The sequence below is a fragment of the Belonocnema kinseyi genome, chromosome 5 (assembly GCF_010883055.1).
Source record: "Belonocnema kinseyi isolate 2016_QV_RU_SX_M_011 chromosome 5, B_treatae_v1, whole genome shotgun sequence".
Taxonomy (NCBI): domain Eukaryota; kingdom Metazoa; phylum Arthropoda; class Insecta; order Hymenoptera; family Cynipidae; genus Belonocnema; species Belonocnema kinseyi.
The window spans coordinates 40,419,592-40,435,108 of record NC_046661.1 but is presented as its reverse complement, the minus strand read 5'-3'; positions in this window follow the sequence as shown (position 1 = coordinate 40,435,108).

Here is a 15,517-nt window from a genome sequence, read left to right as displayed (position 1 = left end):
ACTCAATTATTTGATTGAAAAATTAATTATTTTGTTAAAAATGTAACTATTTTGTAAAAAAAGTCCTCTTTTCTATCAAAAATTCAACTACTTTGTTAAAAAATTTTATTTCTTTTTTTGATTAAAAATTACATTTTTTGGTTGAATTATCAACTGTAAATATTTTTTGGTTGCAAAGTCGTTTTCTTGTAAATGCAAATATATTGTTAAAAATTAAAATCATAATTTTTTGAGTGGAAAATTCGATTATTCACTTAAAGTTGAACTACTTAGTAAAAAAATTAATTTTTTCTTATTAAGGATTAATAATTATAGTTGAAAATTCAACTATTTTCCTTTAAATTAGGTTGAAATTCAGCTTTTTGTGGATAATACTCTTTTTCACTTTAAAATTTAAAAATTTATTAAAATTTAATTGACCTTTTTTGTAGAAATTTTATCTTTTTGGTTAAAAATGTATCATTTTTGGTCAAAAATGCAATTGTTTGGTTAAAATATGAACTGTACATCTTCTTGGGTTTAAAAGTCGATTATTTCACTAAGAGTTGAACTACTTTGTAAAAAATACGTTTTTTTTTTGATAAGGTTTTATAATTATGGTTGAACATTTAACTATTTGGTTGAAAGTTTAACTCTTTGATTGAAAACTTATATTTTTCGCTGAAAAAAAAACTTTTTGTAGATAATTCGTTTTTTTTTACTTTAAAATTAAATAATTTCGTTGAAAATTCATGAATTTTGTTTGAAATTTGTCTTTTTTTGTAGATCATTAATTTTCTTGGTCGAAAATTCATGTTATTGGTTGAGAATTTAACAACTTTATTGAAAATTTCTTTTCCGATTAAAAATGATTTTTTTTATCTGAAAATGTAACTATTCTAGAATTGATTAAAAATTCATCGTTTTTATCTGGAAATTGAACTATTTAATTTTTGGTTGAAACTTCATCCAGTACATTATATTAGTTAAAATACCAATTATTTTATAGGAAATTAATTTAATTTGTTAAGAACTAAACTTTTGGGTAGAAAATTGATATATTTTGTTAATTAGATTTTTTCCCTAAAATTAAAACAAATGCAAAATAAAAAAGTTTCCTTAAAATCTTTCGGATTCTTTTTTTTTAATTTTTAAAATGTTTTTAAATACTCACTTAAAATTTATTTGTCAAAATAAAAAATCATTTTCAATGTTCTTAGCAATTTCAACAATTTTTGTTATTCTTTTTGAATACTGTACAATTCTCAAAAAGCTTTTTTTTTAAAGCTTCAAAAGTCTAAATCGTATTTCAATTTATTTGAAATAATTTCAAGTTTTAAATTAATCCTGAATCTTTTCTTTAATTAAAATTGTAGCGTTCAAACTTAAAATTTAGCTCATTACAAATTTAACAATTTAAGGCTTTCTATTTCGAACCATCCTGTTCAAATTTGTATATTTTTTAACAGTTGTTCGTAATGGATTGTTTTAAATGAACGGTCAAATATTGCTGATAATTAACGAAATTTCCTTTTTTTAATTAAAAAATTTCAAATAATTCGAAGTATTAAAATCATGAGGATCGCCAGCCCAGCATCGAAATCTGGAAATATTAAAATCCCAATCTCTTCATTTTATTTCAAAGCAGATAGAGATATAAATAGAACCGCCGAAGTGTTCCGACCGGCAATCGTGCACCTTCGAGTTTTCAAATTCAGAAGAGGAGAAATGGGTTGCGCGCGCAACCCAGGCATTTATATCGTCTCCTACCATATTCACACGCACATAGACGTGTCATAGTATTGGACCACGTCTCGTTTTAGATCTGGGATCACTGAGCCGGGGTACTGTGGTTCCGTCGTGACGAGTCATCGAAAAAGCACATGGATAACCCTTCGTTCACAATTTCAGTCTTTTACAGTTTCTTTTTGTTCAATGCTCAATTCAGCTTCATAATCTAATTTTTATTTACCTTCAAACACTCAATCTTATACCTTTTTTACGCAAAATATATCAGATATTTGCTTTACAACAAATTGTTGCTTCCTTGTCTGCTATTTACGCTGCCGCGTAACTCTCACGCGTCCGACACCTATGATGGCAGCTTAGATAGATGGAAAAATCGCGCATTCAAAAGAATAGAATAATCTTCACTTTTACACTTAAATCTAAAAATATTAATTTTTCTCTAATAAACGCATATGAGTGGGTTGGTTACCTACTATCTGGGTGTGTGTGTGTGTGTGTTTGTGTGTGTATGTGAGGGGGATTAAAACGAACATTTGCTCATTTTTTACGAGACCCATCTGGTAACCTATTCAAGATACTTTACATACTTCAAGATATTTTAAAGTATATCAGAACCGCGTTTTAGTACGCCGCGATCTAGTCATTCACATTATGATATTCAGCCCATGTATTGAAAAATGAAAAATTCTTTCCCACAATTCTGAATTGTTTCATGTCATATTTGAACCACACAACCTTAATGGGTAAATACAATTCCTCAAAGAGGGATTTTTAAAAAAATGGTCTGGTTCTTGTTTTATTCCAATTAATTGGAAACATGATGAATGTGATATGCCTGGGAAGTAGCAAACCGCCACCATGAGAGTACCCATTGTAAAAGAAATATCATGGTCGATATTTACTGAATGAAAACACGGTCGGTCTAGAGTGTTATTTTTTTGTCGATACGTTAAACATTGTAAACCCGTGATCGAGCCCAGGATTTAGATTGAGTGCCTGTCATGCCTCATTTAACCTTCCTATTGAGAGATATAAGAGCCGGCTTAGAGAAATAAAAAATTTTTTAAATATTAATGAATTAAATTTGATTATTCTTCATTAGGGGCATTAGATCAGGCCTGTCCAGAGAGAGGAGTTCGACTCAAACATGGCAGAATTTAGTACCGCAGATAAGTTTTATAGCAGATGCTTCAGGGCGACTAATTTGAAATGTAATATTTTTATTTTAATGCTTTAAAATGCAACTCGAACGAAAGAGAAATATTTACTGATATGCTGAGCTTAAAAAATTATATATTTTTACAACAGGAATATGATTTTATCAATATTGCAACAATTTCAAAATATGACTAGTTAATATATTATTGCATTTTACTTTACAATAATAAATAAAGGAAATGTATAAGCGCCATAAGTTTAAATAGGTGTGCTGCAAGATCCTCATTTTAAATAATTTTCAAAATTTCTTTGTGAAGTATAAGCTAATATTTAAAAAATGTAAAAAGCATTGCCCTTCAATTGGTATAAATTTTCTTTATTGCAATAAACCTGTAAACTTGAAAATTTCGCTGAATTTTCTCTCACAAAAACGGGTTATGCAATTAATCGTTATGCGTTTAATCGAAGATTGATTTTCAATTTTCTTCAAACAAAATATTATGTACCCATCCTATTTGTAAGACTTACACATTCTTTTACTGTAAATATATTAATTATTTAAATCCCAAATTCCTTCATTTTATTTTTATTTATGTCGCCCTAAGACACCTTCCGAGATACTACGTATCTACAGCTCTGGATACCTCACCTTCATTTCAGAAACCGAGTACCACCGAATCTGAATAGGGAGACTGGTGGTAGCCCTGGTGGATCGCAGGAACCGAAAGGAGCCTCTACAAAGTACCCTTAAAGACCCTACTGAGTCCCCTTTCGGTTCCTTCTTTAAAAAACTCAAAAGAAAACAGAAAGATCAACTTTTCAATTGTTGAAATTCGGATTCCACATTGAAATTTGCATTAGAAACTCACGGAGGAATCGCAATACTTCTTATTTTAGTGTTAAAAACTTAAAAAAATAAAATACCTGTCATTCAATTGGGCCGAAGGCGGCTTCAAGTGCATCTTCTTTTAGTAGCAGTTAATAACCGTTCCGTAGGTAACTTTAAGAACTTTGTCTGGATGCTAGCGCCACGCGGTGGAAACCTCAGACAATCACGCTGCGATGCAAGCGAGAACAGCCAAGCCGTGTCCTTGAGGTTACGAGACGAAATGTTAGGACTAAAGTTAAAGGATTTGTTTAAATTATTATTTTTCATATGATTCTTATCGGAGAAGGTATTACATTTTTGTAAAATTATACATATAAATTATTAAATATATTTATTTACATTTATTTGCCAATTTTGAATTTTATTTTTAAACTTCGCGCGCAACATACTACTTAAGCTATTATGGATGCGTTTGAAGTCACCTTCAACAGAAGTTTCTGACATTTTTAAAAATGCTTAACGTTGCAGAAAAAAAGTATTGCGATTACTCCGTGGGTTTCAAATGGAAATTTTAACGTAGAATCCGAATTTCAACAATTTAAAAGTTGTTCTTGCTGTTTTTTGTGTGTTTTTTTTAGATTTTTCAGAAGGAACGGAAGGGGGACTCAGTAGGTTCTTTAAGGGTACCCAGAAAACAAGAAAAAATTGACCGCGTTTCAATCGTATTTCAAGTCATATGAAATGTGTATCTTAAAGGGGGAATGACAGATTGCTGACGATAGGTTAGAGGTACCAGTGAATCGGAGAAGTGGTTATTTTACGATTTACCAACAAATATTTCGTTACCGATTGAGAAAGGACGGTTAATCGTAATAATACTATTCACAAAATAAAATTACGGACCAGAAAAAATAAAAACTTTATTTTTTTAATTTAATCACTATATTATCGAATAGTTATCGTAGTTTAGAATCATAAAACGCAATACTATGCCTGTTTCTTACACTGCGAAATAGAGAGAAAGCGGCTGCTCATACGCCATGCGCACACCAAACACGCGTTCATGTTTATCTTTTATTATAATCATAAATATTTAATATAGTGATTTGTATAATTTATTGAAAAATTTGCTATTTATATAAAATTGCATTTCACTAACATATATGTGAATTTTATTACAATTTAAATATTATAATACTTAAAATATTTACATTAATTTGATATTTCATTTTACGCAATTCATATTTATAAAATAAGTTTCTTATGATGGACATTTTTGAATCTTAAAAATCCAATTCATTTACGTCCCTAACTTATCTGTCTTTTTTTATTTAAATTTACTTTCAGCCACTTTCCATTTACTACAATTAAATAATAAAGAGCGTAATCTGCAATATATAATTAATCGAACTTCATCAAACATCGATTGTATGATGCAGATTCATTTCTGTAAAAAGGACCCTACACTTCTCAATTCAGTTTGACGTCCTTCAAACTCCATTTCACTGAGAACTTGAAACGTTTTATGCGTTTCTTCTGTCAATCTTAAATCACGAATTGAACTTAATTTAGTTTTTTGAGGTTATGTTTTCCTATTCAGAATGTATTAATACTATAGAACGAGTACATCTCCGAATGTGGCTTGGCAGATTTAATTAAGTCCAAATAGCTGAGCAATTCAAAGAGTCCCAAAACGATTGAAATGCAACTTTGTCAGTCTGGAATTTTAAGATACACATTTCAAAGGGCTCCAGTTCAATCGTTTCTTTTTTCCTGGGTTCTTTAAAGAGACTCATTTCGGTTCCTTCGGTTCGCCAGGGAGGGCTCAAGTATGTGGTGATGAAGTCCAACTCTCCTCTCTGGACAGGTATCCTGCATTAGATAACGACAAGAAGATTAAAAAAAGAAGAGCATCGATTAATCCGTTCAATTTTAGTTGAGAATTTTTGTAATTTATCATCTCTTCTCAGATTGTTCGACAAAACATACTGAAAATCATAGATATTGATCATTTCTCTCTCTTTTTCTTGAACCTTTGTTTCAAATATAACTGCTTGTTTCACAATGAATGTGTTGCTGCTCAGGATTGATGCACTATTTTGTTTTAAACAAGATAGTTACTTTGTTAACCAAAGAGATTAATCAGAGACAAATTTGTTACCAAAAAGATCCATTTTCAACCAAATACATACATTTTAAACTAAAAAAGCTAAATTATCAATCAATAGGTATAATAACTCAGTTTTCATTTAGAAACAGCGGCGTAACTACCGCCAGGCTGGTCAAGTGGGTTGTCTGAGGCCTCTTAACATCAGGGACCTCGAAAACTATGGTTTCGTAGCCTATATTATCATATTTGTCGGATAAAGGTCCCCCTACTAAAAAAAATATCTGGGGCCCCCTATTTCGTAGTTACGCCACCGGTTAGAAACATAAGTTTTCAACCAAATACGTAGATGCATATTCGACCATGAAAATTAAATTTCTCTAAAAAATAAACAATTTCCAAAAAAGTGGAATAATTGTAATTTCAGTTAAATATGTGATTTTTTAAATCAAATGATAAATCTAAATTTATTTATAAATTTATGGAAATACCTTAAGTTTCAACAGTAAACGATACATTACTATAGAATACATTTAACAAAGAATTGCACTTTTTACCAAATAGTTGAATTTTCAACACAAAAGTGACAAATTTTTATGGAAAACAACATTCGATACCTGTAAATCAAGAGCGGATAGCAGCTACTGTGACGTTAGCGCAATTAGTTAACACAAGCTTTCAAAACTTCAAGTTTACATCCGAAATTGTTAGAATTCAGAGTGAAGACAATTCCGATACACCGTTAGAAAAAATTCGCTGAATCACACCGATAAATGAACGCTTTTCGCTCTGCAACTGAAGTGTGTTATCCCACATCTCTACAGGTGCAAAGTTCGACTTCACGATTCGTTTTCGGGGGCTAAATGGCTATTAGGAGGAGTTTTCAAGTAAACTGAATTTTGCAGGGTGTCAAGAGAATGAAAATTCATGCAATTATGCTATGTTAGATCATTATAGAAAAACATAAGGAACTTAATTCTTATTAAACCTTCTTCCGCAATTTTGTTACACTATTTTTTTTTAAGTTTATATTGGTTTACAAAATGTGGTTTCAAATTTGCGTAAGTTTAACAGATATTGAGGAATTTTGAAACGATTTGAAAATAAATAAACCTTGTGAATATATTTTTTTAATTTTGTAATGTTTAACGCAAATGAAAAAAATTATTTTAGACTTCTACGAATAATTAATATAATTTTTCACTTCGAAAAATTAATTTTAAGGGATTATATTAAAAGATTTCAATAAATTTTAAACGAAGTTAAAGATTCTCAATGAAGAATCTGGAAGATTTTAAGGAAACCTTTTTAATTTTTTCCAATTTAAAATAAAATCAGGAAAATTCTGAATAATTTTTAATTATTAGATTTCGTAAGGTTTCACGAAAATCACAACAATTCTCTTAGGTTTCTAGCAATAATTAAAATAAATTTTTTATTTAGAAAAACTAATTTCAGGAGCATATTTTAAAACATTTTAAAACATTACAAAAGATTTCAAAAATTGTCAAAGTATCTGAAATATTTTAAAGGCAATTTTTTTTATTTCGCAGAATTAAAAAAAAATCAGTAAAAATTTGAATAATTTTTAAAGATAAGGAGATTAGAAGGTCTGAAAGATAAAAAAAGAATTATTTTCCTGATATTCGTGTGAAAATTTTAAATAATTTTTTATTTTGAAAAATGAACTTTAACAGAAAATTAAAAAAGACTTTTAAACACATAAAACGATTTCCTAAAATTTCTAAAAAGAGTGTGGAAGGTTTTAAAATCAAAATGTTTCGATTCGGTATGATTAAGAAGTAAAAAAAACGTAAATAATCGAATAAATTCAAGAAATGTTTAGTAGAATTAATGAAATTCAAAAATAATTTAAACTTGAGAAGAGTTTCAGAACGTAGGATAAACTTATTTTAAAAAACTGAAAAATCTAAAAATTCTTGTAGAAGAACAATAATATTAATTTGATTTAACTGAATCGAAATGTTTATACGTAAAATTTATATGTTATATGTAACTGAATCGAAATCTTTATACCATATATATTCCGTAAGGACTACGACAAAAGAACATGAGTGATGGCTGAATGAGCCTCATCTTGCACGCACACTTACCCATCACTTAATCAGGGAATGTGCTTGTCATTTGCGTGCGATATGGGTGGCATCGTGCGAGTCGCAGGCGTGCTTGAAGCGTGCATCGCACGATTGTTATCTGGGATATCTTGTTTGAAACAAAATAGTGCATCAATCCTGAGCAACACCACATTCATGGTGAAGCAAGCATTACGAAAACTCTCGACAGAAACTGAACGGATTAACCGATTTTCTTTCGCCTTTTTTAATTGCCTCCTCGTTATCTAATGCACCCCTGGCTGACCGAAGGAACCGAAAGGAGACTCTACAAAGTACCCGTAGACAGGAATATGCAAACGCCATTCTGGTTCCTGGACAGTTCGCGGGAAACAGAGCGATAAGCATGTCGTATATTTTAATTAAAATTAAGTTTAAAGTATAAGAAAAATGGTCTGCCGCAGTGCTCCGTTTTGTAAAAATAGAAGCGAGGATGGATTTAAACTTTACCGTTTTCCACTAGGGCGAAGAGAAAGACTGTCAATGTGGATCATAAATTGTAGACGCGACAAATGGAAACCGAATTTAAATTCAAAATTATGCTAAGTTATTACTATTATTTATGACTATCACAATATAATTTAAATATAGGGGGTCTAAAGATTATGTTCACATGTAGTTAAACTGCCTATGAGCATTTTTTTGCTATATTAAAGCGAAATGAGATCCAGATGAAAGTAAGGTTAAGAACCCGTTTTTCTACAGAACTGCGCACATTATCTGACGCAAATGAAAAGGGCGTATGATGTGAAATATAAATAGCTATCATAATACACTCTTGAAAAAGAATTGTACTAATGTTTCACCTATAGTCTATTATTATTTTATTATTTGTTAATATTTATTTAAAAAATCAAGATTATAATTTTAGCACACGCCTAGTTATACCTGAGTAAAATTTCGTTTGCAATCATAGTTTTTGCAATAGCTACTTTTTAGGAAATGTGTGGGTTAGAAAATCATATAGTCGAATTTAAATATTTCATATATTATATCATATGTAATTTTATTTATTATTTATGTTTTGATAACAATGCTTCTGTATAATTTAAAAATAAATCATCTTCATCATGTAAGTGTATTTATATAATTCAATATCAATTTAGCGATTTTGAATTTGGCGGGGAACCTGAATGGCAGCTTGCATATTCCCATCTAATATAGTACCCTACTTACGGTAATGTTTCTATTGCCAGATACCGAAACGGAGTTGAATCTCCTTATTATTTCTTCGTGGGATAAATCACGAAAATTCTCAACAGAAATTAAACGGATTACCCAAGTTTCTTCTGTATTTTTTTAATCCTCGCGTTGTTATCTAATGCACCTAATGCAGAATATTCAAATTAAATTCAGTAATATTTTAATAGTTTTTAATTTTTCTCAACCGGCTCTTATCTCTAAAAATAGTAAGGTTGAGTGAGGCATGACAGGCACTCAATCTGAAATTCTAAATTCTAGGCTCGATAAGAATTCACGATGTTTAATGTATCGTCGAAAAAATAACACTCCAGACCGCCCGTCCCTGGCAGACCGAAGGAACCGAATGAAGCCTCTACAAAGTACCCGTAAAGACCCCATTCGGTTCCTTTTTTAAAAACTAAAAAAACAGCAAGATCAACTTATAAACTGTTGAAATTCGGATTCTACATTAAATTTTCTAGTGGAAACTCACGAAGTAATCGTAATACTTTTTTTTCAGCTGTAAAAAATGTTTAAAATATTGAAAGAGTTCCTTATTCCTTGTTTTCTTAAATTTTCACCTAGTCCATAATTTCGGTCAAAATAGTGTAGAACCCAGAAGGAGAAAAATAATTAAACATGATGTATATTTTAACAGATAAACTCGTTTATCATAATATTTGTTTATAACGTCGGTTGGTTGGTTTCTTATTTTCAACGGCGTTGTCTTAATCTATTTCTTAAGCATCTTACAATGTGGTTCACTCTTACCAAAAGTGACAATTAATACTGATGACATTCATGTCGGTTTTACATGACAATGATTCAGTCTTATTATATTAAGTTAATACTAATATTAAATTTGTTCATAAGCGCCTCTTTGGATTTCTCTATACAATGTTTAAAGTATTCTTTAATAAAGGAAGTTGGTCGAAGCCTGGGCAGCGTACCTGAGTATGTATAATCAGATTGCGAAGTCTCGGCACCTGATCAGCGTACCCGAGGAAATAATAATTAATGTAAATACAAGATTTCTTAGCCTGAGCAGCGTACCCGAGCCAAATGAGATCAAGTAAAATGTAGTCTCTCGGAGCCTGAGCAGCGTAGCCGAGTAAATAAATCAATAACACAATTCCTCAGAGCCTTAACAGCGTGCCTGAACCAATAATAACAATAAAATCAATTTGCAATGTCTAGGAGCCTGATCAGCGTACCCGAGGAAATAATAATCAATGTAAATACAAGATTTCGGAGCCTGAGCAGTGTACCCGAGGAAAACAATATAAATCAAATACAATGTCTCGGAGCCTGTGCAGCTTACGCGAGAAAATAAAATAATACAATGTAAAAAAAACAATATAAATGGCGAGGAGCCTTTCCTGGCGTACCCAAGCAACAAAAAGGATATAAAAGTAATCTAAATCCTGAAATAGCGTACCTAGATAAATCAAAACTACGGACCTCTATTCTTCAAGAGCAACAGCTCTGAGCAATAAATCCGGATGTGTGGACGACGGATTCCCGTTGTCCACTCGAGAGGTACTGACCTGCCTGGCACTTGCCTTCTTATAGCAGTTACTGCTGAGGCAGACAGTAGGAGAGTTTCTGCGACGCTTCCTAGTGTGATTTCGCGCAACTATTCTCGTAGTCCCTCGCCTACCGTAAGGCTTCACGCGTGTCGAGCTTTTCCGGTGTATTCGGGTTGCCTAGTAGCAGGCGTAGATCAAAGTGACCGTTTCAATATATAAGATCCATAACGCCTGTTGACTGCTACTTACAGATGATGCGCTTGAAGTGTAGCAATCAACAGGCGTTATACGTCTTGTATCTTTTTTTAACTTTTTGCCATTGCAAAAAAACGATTGTGATTATTCTGTGACCTTCTATAGGGAATTTTAACGCAGAATCCGAATTTCAACAATTTACCCATTCGGTTCCTTCGGTACGCCAGAGGTGGTTTCGTTCAGAAAATAGCAGCCCCGAGATTCCTTTCACCTTGTTTACACTCATGGTGGCAATTTGCTCCTTCTTAGGCGCATAAAATGCATCATATTTTCAATTAATTATAATAATACAAGAACCAGACCATTTTTCGAAAAATCTTAAATATCTAAATAGCTAAATATCAAACCAGAGGAATCACCTTAAGATTAGCTATAGGCTATAGAAAAAGCACCCCGCAATCTTTATGCCAGCAAATAGATGTGTATCTCCCCTAAAGAAACCTTTTTTTTGGCACAAAAATACATTCTACGGTCATTTTCCATTCTTAACCAACCCCTCCCTGGCGGACCGAAGGAACCGAACCCTGGTGGATCGAAGGGACCGTATGGATCCTCTATAAAGTACCCTTAAAGGCCCCATTCGGTTCCTTTAAAAAAAACTCAAAAAACAGCAAAATCAACTTTTAAATGGTTGAAATTCGGATTCTACGTTAAAATTTGCATTAGAAACTCACGGAGTAATTACAATACTTTTTTTCAGCTATAAAAACTTTAAAAAATAAAATACCTGTCATTTACATGGGCCGAAGGCGCCTTCAAGTTCATCTTCTTTCAGTCGAAGTTAATAAGCGGTCCATCGGTAACTTTTAAGAATTTTTTCTTGATGCTAACGCCACGCAGTGTAAATCTCAGACAACAACGCTGTGATGCAAGTGAGAGAGAATTTTATTTTTAAACTTCGCGCGCAACATACTACTTGAGCTAATATGGATGCGCTTGAAGTCACCTTCAAAAGAAGTTGATTACATTTTTTTTAACTTTTAAAGATGGAAAAAAAAGTATTGCAATTACTCCATGACCGTCTATAGGGAATTTTAACGTAGAATCCGAATTTCAACAATTTAAAATTTTATTTTGCTGTTTTTTCGAGTTTTTAAAGAAGGACCCGAAGGGGGCTCAGTGGGGTCTTTAAGGGTACTAAGTAGAGGCTCCTTCTGGTTTCTCTGGCCCCCCAGGGCTATCACAGGAAAGATTTTCTCTGAGAAATCCTCTAAATTTGCTACAAATTTTTTCATTGAGGCGTATCCCATTATGTAAACTCTTGATAATATAATTCAAAATAATATCATTTAATCGGTTATCTTATCATACTCTTCAAGTGACATTAGTAACGTGGCAGCTGCATTCCCGAACAGAAGAAGAAGAAACAGTTGCGTAAGTAGGATGAAGATATTGAGAGTATTGAAGTTTATTAACGTTTTTAAATGTTGTTTTTTTCATAAATGAGGGGTACGCTGTCTGAGCCTGTCAATTAACATTTAAGAAGTTTTACACGGCAAAGGAAAATCGTTGTTATTTTTGCACTATTCAATATTATTTTAACAGTAAAATATTTTTTGTCTGTAATGTTTTGTCGCTTGATTTCTATTGTTTTTCCTGGGCTTGCATGTTTCTGCGTTATTTTTCAAGCAGCGCGCAAGTTTTACAAGTCAAAATGTTTGGATTCGCAAGCCGAACGTAGATGTGCTTGCAAACATTTTTATTGGTTTCTTACAAAAATTTGCTGAGTATTAGTAATCGAGACACATCGCTCACCTTCGTCTTTACAGCGATCTGTAGACGACAAAATCGTAGATGACGTGAAAGTAACCAAACAAATTTTCGACACGCAAAAAGACTTAACGGCACACACACACACACACACACACACACACACACACACTGACATGTGTCTCACTGGCATATTCTACGAGTAAACAGAGCCATTGTGAGAAAAAGCAAATAAAAAATTTTCCATAAAATACAAAAAAATCAATTTCGAAAAAAATTTTAGTTAACAGGTTCAGCCCACGGACCCTTCAAATAATCTTTAATCGGGATTTTAGGAATACCGAGTAGCACTTTAACGAACTTTAAATTGTTCAAACAATTTTTTATCTGTTTGAACATTGGGCTTTTTTATTAAGCCCCGTAATCACTGTATTTTTCTAGAGGTTGTGAATATAGGGAATTCCCATAGGGAATTATTGAGAAAGACATAGTTACAGAGATATTGATTGAGAAGGAGGGAAGGAGAGGAGGAGATAAGGTCACATAGGATGTGAAATGGTAGGAACAAGCTGAAAGAAAAGTAGGGAATGGGAAAGAAAAGGAAAGAGGGAGAAAGAGCAAGAAGGAGGGAGGAGAGCAGAGAGAGTAACATATGTCATATTCATAAGGAATGATCGATAGCGAGAAATAGAGTAGGTGGAGATTGAGAAAAATGAAGAGAGAGAGATAGAGTATGGTATTCAAAAGAAGATAGGGGCAGAGAGGCAGAGTGAAGGATATATGGAACGAGAGGAAGGGTGGCGTAGTATATGAAGTCGTAGGGAGATAATTGAGGGGCTTGTGATCGACATAAAGGATTAAGTGGATAATTGAAGAAAGATGAAGTAGAAGAGATAGGGAAGGACAGGAACAAATGGAGAATGATAGAGAGAAATATTGGAACAAGTGACTGCGAGAACAATATAGGAGTGAACAGCAATGTGAAAGGGAAGTATAGAGAGATATAGAACATTTTAGCAATATATACATATATCGGATGGAAATAGGAGTGGTTAAGCGATTCGGATGGGTGAAGGGGAAGAGGAAAGGGATAGGTAGAGACGATATCAGAAGAAAGGGAGAAACATGTGACGGAGAGGAAGCCACTGCATAGAATCCTGTAATTGAATCTATGACTTACTCAGGTCACTTAAATCAGCCACCCCCCCCCCCCCCCCCCACAGCATACTCTTAATTTTCGGGTTTTCTATAGCCCACTGAATTGCGCCCCAAATGCGCTCAAATGCGCCACCGATAAACTTTTTTGCGCCAAAAAACTGTACGAGTTATATCAGGTATTACGCGGGGGGGGGGGGGGTGGAACGACTGTTGTTCTGTCAAATAAAATTTTATGCCCTGTTTCGATATGATGTTCTGGTCGTGTTGATTGCGTGACATGTTTTAGCCTGACTTTACTCTCATGTTCCTTAAGGCGAAACGGTAGGTTTCACTGAGCGCTTAAATGACTGCAGAGACTACTATTACAAAATCGGGAATACAGCCTAGTGCCCCCTGGCTAATAGAATTACAAACTCATATCCGAAAATCGGTAGTATTCCGTTGGTAAGATTTTTAAACTTTTAGAGCGAGAAACTTAGCAACGAGAGAGACAGAAAATCTTCAACACAAAGGATTACTCCTTCATTAAATTGTTGATTTTGCAACCTAATAATAAAATTCTTAACTAAAAGTATAATCGTCAGGAGGAAACAACTTATGAAAATTAATATGAATAAAAGGCCCATAAATTACAAACAAAAAATTATATGAGGGTAATTTTTTAGTATATTCTACTCAAATATACTGCAGTAGCTTTAATTTATTGATGTAATATTTTACTTAATTTGGAAAAATCCGGAAGCTACAATTTGGCCACATTTGAGAACTTATTAACTAACATCATGGATTTTGTTTATTTCTCAAACAATTGAATTTCTCAATACCCTTAAATAATTTATCAATCGGCAAATTTTGAAAATAATTATCGTTCTTTTAAAAAATAATATGTTGGATATTACCGGATCCAGACGTTTTGCTACTGATACTTTTTGTTTTCTTACCTACCAAAAAAATTAATTGTTCATCTAAAAAAAGACAAATTATCAAGCAAAAATGGAATAGTTATATTTTCAGTTCAAACATTTATTTTAAACAGAATAAAATAGACATTTTCAACCAAACTTTCAGCCAAAAGAGATGCATTTTTTATTAAAACAATGTGTCTTCTACCACAAAAAAATATTTTTTAACGAAAAATTATATTAACTAAACAGTTCAATTTGCAAACGAAGAGATTAATTTTTCACCCAAGAAGATTTTTTTTAACAAAGTACATGAATTTTCACAAAAATATTTAAAATTAAAGAATTTTTAAGCGAAGAAATTAATTTTCAACCAAACGTAATTTTCATTAGAAATTGAAAAAATATGTAGTCAATTATTAATTTCGAAAAAATTCGAGTATGTATAAGATATATTTAGAAGTTTTTAAAATATTCCAAAATAATGTAAAGCATGAAACAATTAAAAAAAAATTGTAAACAAAACGTAGATTTTAGAAGATTCTGAATAAAAGATTTAGAAGCTTTCTAAGTCTTTTGAAAAGCTTCAAAAGAATACAGCAGTTTTATCCAAATTCCCAAAAAAAAAAATTAATTTCTAGTTAAAAAATTATTTTTAAAAATAATGAAAAATATAAATTTAAAAATTTATAATTTTTTTATTAATTTTATAGTTCAACATTTTTGCTTATTTTTCAAACCGCCCCCCCCCCCCCCTAAAGGCATTTAAAAAATATTTTATTTAGAGGTGGCGCAAGCCCCATGAAGTGTAACAGATATTTCATATT